Raw genomic sequence first — 7,670 nt, 5'->3', positions numbered from 1 at the left:
CACACTAGCGTTCGGGGCTCCGCTTGTGAGTTCCGTTTGAAGGCTATCACAAGCGGCCCGAACGGATCCGTCCAGCCCTAATGCATTCTGAGTGGATGCGGATCTGCTCAGAATGCATCAGTCTGGCACCGTTTGTCCTCCGCTCCGCTCAGCAGGCGGACACCTGAACGCAGCTTGCAGCGTTCGGGTGTCCGCCTGGCCGTGCGGAGGCAAACGGATCCGTCCAGACTTACAATGTAAGTCAATGGGGACGGATCCGTTTGAAGTTGACACAATATGGCTCAATTTTCAAACGGATCCGTCCCCCATTGACTTTCAATGTAAAGTCAAAACGGATCCGTTTGCATTATCATGAAAAAAATAAATATATATATATATATTTTTTTTTTGTTCATGGTAATGCAAACGGATCCGTTCTGAACTGATCTAAGCGTTTGCATTATAGGTGCGGATCCGTCTGTGCAGATACCAGACGGATCCGCACCTAACGCAGGTGTGGAAGTAGCCTTACCTGCAGGTCCTTGCAATAATTTTTTAGAGGGTAAGCTCAGCTGCAGGCCCTCACATATAATTTTTTAGAGGGTCAGCTCTCAAGCAGACCCTTACCTACAATATTTTACAGGGTTGGTTCACCTGCAGGCCCTCGCATATAATTTTTTTAGAGGGTCAGCTCACCAGCAGGCCCTCACCTACAATCTTTACAGCGTCAGCTCACCTGCAGGCCCTCACATATAATGTTTTACATGGTCAGCTCACCAGCAGGCCCGCACCTAAAATCTTTTATAGGGTTAGCTCACCAGTAGGCCCTTGCATATAATTTTTTAGAGGGTCAGCTCACCAGCATGCCCTCACCTGCAATATTTTATAGGGTGAGCTCACCTGCAGGCCCTCACATATAATGTTTTACAGGGTAAGCTCACCAGCAGGCCCGCACCTAAAAAAATTTTTAGCGTCAGCTCACCTGCAGGCCCTCGCCTATAATTATTTAGAGCGTCAGCTCACCAGCAGGCCCTCACCTATAATCTTGTACAGAATCAGCTCACCTGCAGGCCCTCGCATATAATTTTTTAGAGGCTCAGCTCTCCAGTAGGCTCTCACCAAAAATCTTTTACTTGGTCAGCTCAACAACAGGCCCTCACCTAAAATCTTTTACTACATCAGCTCACCTGAAGCCCATCGCATGTAATATTTTAGAGGGTCAGATCACCAGTAGGCACTCACCTAAATTATTTTACAGGGTCAGCTCACCTTTAGGCCCTCACATAAAAATTTTTAGAGGGTCAGCTCACCAGCAGGCCCGCACCTACAATCTTTTACAAGGTCAGCTAACCTACAGTCTCTCGCATATAATTTTTTAGATGGTCAGCTCAACAGCAGGTCCTCACCTACAATCTTTTAAAGTTTCAGCTCACCTGCAGGCCCTCGCAATAAATTTTTGAGGGTCAGCTCAGCTACAGGCCCTCACATATAATTTTTTAGAGGGTCAGCTCTCAAGCAGGCCCTCACCTACAATATTTTATTCCTATATTCCTCAGCCAGCTGGGATCGGCGCATGCCCAGTGACGCTGTTGAAGCTGTTGCCCTCAGTCGTCTTATCATCGCGCAGGCGCAGGCAATCGCCGGCACTGCGCCTGCGCGGGATTTCAGATGCGGGCAAGAGGAGGATCGGGGGTGTTTGCCGCACAGCACGGCGCTAAGGGGGGGAGCACTTAGCCTCGTCTCTGGGAGGCGATTTAGGCGATCTTAGAGGAGTTCTTAGTTTTCAAATTTAGGCAGGCACGGCACTTCAGAGGGGCGTTCCTGGGCACCGTGGACAAAGAATAACGCCCTTCTGGGCTCCTTACAGCTTCATTTGAATATCATAAAAAACGTTTTCTTTTAAGAAATCACAAGACACAGAATAAAAAGAACAAGACATATGGAAATAAGGTACTTTATTACACATGGATTCATAAAAAAAAAAAAAAGATAATATGCTAGTGACAGATTCCCTTTAAAGCCTACTAGGCCAACAATGGGCCCACACTGCAGAATCATTGTTTTCTGGGTCACTTAACTGTCACTGAAGTACCTCAGCACGACCATAGGCTTTGAAAAACCCCCATCGCCTGCAATCTCCCAAACGTGTGCACGAGCACAGTCATCACTACACCAAGATTGACGCATAGAGGAATACAATTTATGTCATGAGTGTGTCAACTATTGACAACTCTTTGCGGTTGTCTAAAATCTATTCGATACACCGGCCCCTGATAGGGGACGTAACAGGGATTAAACTGATAGGAATAGTACTACTTAACACACCACTCATATAGGGTTGCACAGTACATTGCATGGCGCACGCGCAGTGCCCCAATTGAAAGTAAGAGGACCGACCAACCATCTTTTACCATCTCCTGGTTCCTAAAATCTATTCCATACACCGGCCCCTGATAGGGGACAAAACAGAGATTAAACTGGTAAGAACAGATTTTTTTTATTTAAATAAAAAGGACAGCCTCTGCGGAACTGGTTATTTTTTGGCCGCGTTACTGAACGCTCATGCACAATGGCTGTAGGCTCATGCGTCCTTTTGCGGAGGTGACAAACCTGGTCAGTCAAACCCAAGGCAACATCATAGACCTCATCCCATATGCGTTTTTTCTGGAGCGTGCCCTGCAAAGAGTGCTGGATCAGGCCATAGATGAGCATGAAGAGGAAGAGTTGTGGTCACCATCACCACCAGAAGCAGCCTTGTGGTCGTCGATTGCTGGACCTGCGGCAACGCAGAGAGAGGAGTCTGAAGAAGAGGAGTCAGAGGAGGAAGGTGGCTTTGAAGAGGTGGAAGACCAACCAAGGCAGGCGTCCCAGGAGGCTTGTTGTCACCTTTCGGGGACCCTTGGTGTTGTACGTGGCTGGGTGGAGGAAGAGACCTTCAATGACGTCAGTGAGGACAAGAAACGGGACATGGCTAGCTTGGTATCCAACCTTGTGCAAATGGGGAGTTTGCGGTTGTGCAAATGGACTGTTTGCGGTTGTTTGCGGTTGTTTGCGGTGCGTTAAACGGGGAGTTTTTACTGTCACTGTGAAGCGGGCGTAACCCTTACACTACCTGATCGATACAACATCATACCTGATCGTATACACACACTGTATGTTTTAAAGCATGTTATTTCAAACTATTTAGGAATGTTAGGTGATTTATGCCCTTTATGGATTAAAACCCGAATCTGCATCAACTACGTAATTTTCCATTGGAGTTTTGCCATGGATCCCCCTCCGGCATGCCACAGTCCAGGTGTTAGTCCCTTTGAAACAACTTTTCCATCACAATAGTTTCGGTTAAGACTCCATGTTGGATTTGACAGGACACTAACCTATTCCTTGGCTGAAACTAAGTCAGACTAAAGAGTGGAGTGCAGTATAAAGAAGTAAAGCAAAGTTACTAAACTAGCCTGTCAGTATAGCAGAGAGAAAGAGAGAAAGCAGAGTTGAGTTTGCCTGCCAGTACATGCTAAAGCCTTCTGAACCAAGACAAAGCCTGAAAACATTTATTCAAGTAAAGCTGTCATTGAACTTCATCTCAAAGCCGTTGTGGCCATCTTGATTGAGGAAAACTTGTGAAATCTTGCGCGTGCTGACGTGATGATGTCACCACATCATCACACTGGGTGGACGCCGTGACATCATTTCAGTAAAAATCGATTTGTTATCACAAAGCGAGAGGAAATTCGGCTTTGTGACAAATCTAATATTCCCTGAAATTCTGATCAAAGTCAATTAATTGATAGACAGAGAGAGATTTTAACTTTGGCAGGATAGGGTCTAACTCAGTATAGTGTGTACCACTGGTCTATAGCCATGCAGTGAGACTCTGCTTGCATTGGACATCAATATGTAAAGCTACAGTACTAAATTTTTTCTTAACCCTTTCAAGACCTTGGGATTTCCCAAAGCCATACATTTTTATTTGTCCATTCCCATTGCTATATGAGGGAGTATGATGCACTTTCTAATAGCACCATTTAATATTGCATAGAAAGTGGAAAGCTGAAAATTTCAAAAGGTAAAATTGAAAAAAACAAATTTAACCATAGTTTTATGGATTTAGTTTTTATTACATTCTCTTTACAGAAAACTGACCTATTCACTTCATTCTCCGGGTCAGTACGATGCTTTAGTCTTTTCTTTAAAATATAAAAATAAAAGCTTTGAAAAAACTAATTTTTGCTTTACATCACCAAATTTTAACCCCTATATCTTTTTTTATATTTACATTTACGGAGCAGTGTGAGGGCTCATTTGTTGTGGGGTGATCTGTAGTTTTCAGTGATGATAACATTATAGAGTGTGTTTCCCTTTTTGATCAATTTCTATTCACTTTTTGAGTGGGAGATATAATGATGAAAAAATAGCAAAAAAGCAATTTTAATATATATATATATATATTTTTTTTTTTCTTTTTGTAACTGTGTTCACCGTACACGATAACTATGCTTATCTTTTAAAAGTTTGGGTGTTTTGGGATGCGGCAGAATATTTTTTCAAATTGTTTATATTTAATATGGGAGTGATTTGAATTATTAGACTTTTTTTTTTTCAATTGTTCATTTTTTTCTCTTTTTTTACAGTCTCATTAACCCCTTAAGGACCCTGGAATTTTCCATTTTTGTGTTTTCTTTTTTCACTCCCCGCCTTCCCATAGTCCTAACTTTTTTTATTTTTCCATTCACATAGCCTTTTGAGGGCTTATTTTTTGCGGGACAAGTTGTACTTTCTAATGGCACCATTTACGGTTGCATACCATGTAGTAGGGAGCAGGAAAAAATATCCAAATGGGGTAGAATTGGGAAAAAACGCAATTCTGATAAAGGTTTTTATTTGAATTTTTTACACTATATGGTAAAATTGACCTGTTAATCTTCATTCTCTAGGTCAGTACGGTTCCAATGATACCACACTTGTATAATTTTTCTTGCGTTTTAATACTGAAAGAAAATATATAAAACCTTTGAGGGAAAATCTTTTTTTTTCCCATAACCATATTCTGACTGTTTTGTAGCTATGTGTACGGGGCTGTGTAAAGGCTCATTTGTTGTCATTTTTTGCGGAACAATCTGTTCTTTTCAGTTTTACCAATATTAAGTGTGTGTGACTTCTTGATCACTTTTTATTAAAAAATTATTGGGTAGATGACGTGACAAAAAATGGCAAATTGGCTGTTTTTATTTTTTTCTCTGCTACGCCATTTGCCGTATGCCATTAATATTGTTATATTTTAATAGTATGGGCATTTTTGCACGTGGCGATGCCCTTGATGTTTATTTTTTTATTGGTTAAGTATTTTTATTTTAAGGAAATGGGGGGTGATTTGAAATTTTATTTTTATTTTATTTTTTACAATAACTGGCAATCATTCTATTGCCCATACTATTCAGTGATGGCTAAATAGCCATCATTGAAGACTTAATTTGCACTATATCAATACAAGGCTGCCACCTAGTGGTCTGTATTGATATATACATCAATTTTTTTTTTTAGAGGGTCAGCTCACCAGCTGGCCCGCACCTACAATCTTTTACATGGTCAGCTAACGTGCAGTCACTCGCATATCATTTTTTATAGGGTCAGCTGACCTGCAGGCCCTCGCATAAAATGTTTTACAGGGTCAGCTCACCAGCAGGCCCGCACCTAAAATCTTTACCAGGGTCAACTCACCTTTAGACCCTCACATATCATTTTTTAGAGGGTCATCTCAGCTGCAGGCTCTTGCATATAATTTTTTAGAGGGTCAGCTAACCAGCATGCCCTTAACCTACAATCTTTTATAGGGTGAGCTCACCTGCAGGCCCTCATATATAATGTTTTACAGGGTAAGCTCACTAGTAGGCCCCCACCTAAAATCTTTTTTAGGGTCAGCTCAGCTGTAGGCCCTCGCATATAATTTTTTAAGAGCGTCAGCTTACCTGCAGGCCCTCGCATATAATTTTTTAAAGGGTCAGCTCATCAGCAGGCCCTCACCAATAATCTTTTATAGGGTCAGCTCACCTACAGGCCCTCGCACATAATTTTTTAGAGGGTCAGCTCACCAGTAGGCTCGCACCTAAAATCTTTTACACAGTCAGCTCACCAGCAGGCCCTCACCTAAAATCTTTTACACAGTCAGCTTACTAGCAGGCCCTCACCTAAAATATTTTACTGCATCAGCTCACCTGAAGGCCCTTTTATATAATATTTTAAAGAGTCAGCTTACCAGCAGGCCCGCACCTGCAATCTTTTACAAGATCAGCTAACCTACAGTCCCTCGCATATATTTTTTTAGAGGGTCAGCTCACCAGCAGGCCCTCACCTACAATCATTTACAGCTTCAGCTTAGGCTACTTTCACACTAGCGTTCGGGGCTCCGCTTGTGAGTTCCGTTTGAAGGCTATCACAAGCGGCCCGAATGGATCCGTCCAGCCCTAATGCATTCTGAGTGGATGCGGATCCGCTCAGAATGCATCAGTCTGGCACCGTTTGTCCTCCGCTCCGCTCAGCAGGCGGACACCTGAACGCAGCTTGCAGCGTTCGGGTGTCCGCCTGGCCGTGCGGAGGCAAACGGATCCGTCCAGACTTACAATGTAAGTCAATGGGGACGGATCCGTTTGAAGTTGACACAATATGGCTCAATTTTCAAACGGATCCGTCCCCCATTGACTTTCAATGTAAAGTCAAAACGGATCCGTTTGCATTATCATGAAAAAAAAAATATATATATATATATTTTTTTTTGTTCATGGTAATGCAAACGGATCCGTTCTGAACGGATCTAAGCGTTTGCATTATAGGTGCGGATCCGTCTGTGCAGATACCAGACGGATCCGCACCTAACGCAGGTGTGAAAGTAGCCTTACCTGCAGGTCCTTGCAATAATTTTTTAGAGGGTAAGCTCAGCTGCAGGCCCTCGCATATAATTTTTTAGAGGGTCAGCTCTCAAGCAGGCCCTTACCTACAATATTTTACAGGGTTGGTTCACCTGCAGGCCCTCGCATATAATTTTTTTAGAGGGTCAGCTCACCAGCAGGCCCTCACCTACAATCTTTACAGCGTCAGCTCACCTGCAGGCCCTCACATATAATGTTTTACATGGTAAGCTCACCAGCAGGCCCGCACCTAAAATCCTTTATAGGGTTAGCTCACCAGTAGGCCCTTGCATATAATTTTTTAGAGGGTCAGCTCACCAGCATGCCCTCACCTGCAATATTTTATAGGGTGAGCTCACCTGCAGGCCCTCACATATAATGTTTTACAGGGTAAGCTCACCAGCAGGCCCGCACCTAAAATAATTTTTAGCGTCAGCTCACCTGCAGGCCCTCGCCTATAATTATTTAGAGCGTCAGCTCACCAGAAGGCCCTCACCTATAATCGTGTACAGAATCAGCTCATCTGCAGGCCCTTGCATATAATTTTTTAGAGGCTCAGCTCTCCAGTAGGCTCTCACCAAAAATATTTTACTTGGTCAGCTCAACAACAGGCCCTCACCTAAAATCTTTTACTACATCAGCTCACCTGAAGCCCATTGCATGTAATATTTTAGAGGGTCAGATCACCAGTAGGCACTCACCTAAATTATTTTACAGGGTCAGCTCACCTTTAGGCCCTCACATAAAATTTTTTAGAGGGTCAGCTCACCAGCAGGCCCGCACCTACAA

The sequence above is a fragment of the Bufo bufo genome, chromosome 1, assembly GCF_905171765.1.
Source record: "Bufo bufo chromosome 1, aBufBuf1.1, whole genome shotgun sequence".
Classification (NCBI taxonomy): domain Eukaryota; kingdom Metazoa; phylum Chordata; class Amphibia; order Anura; family Bufonidae; genus Bufo; species Bufo bufo.
This window is presented reverse-complemented; position numbering follows the sequence as displayed.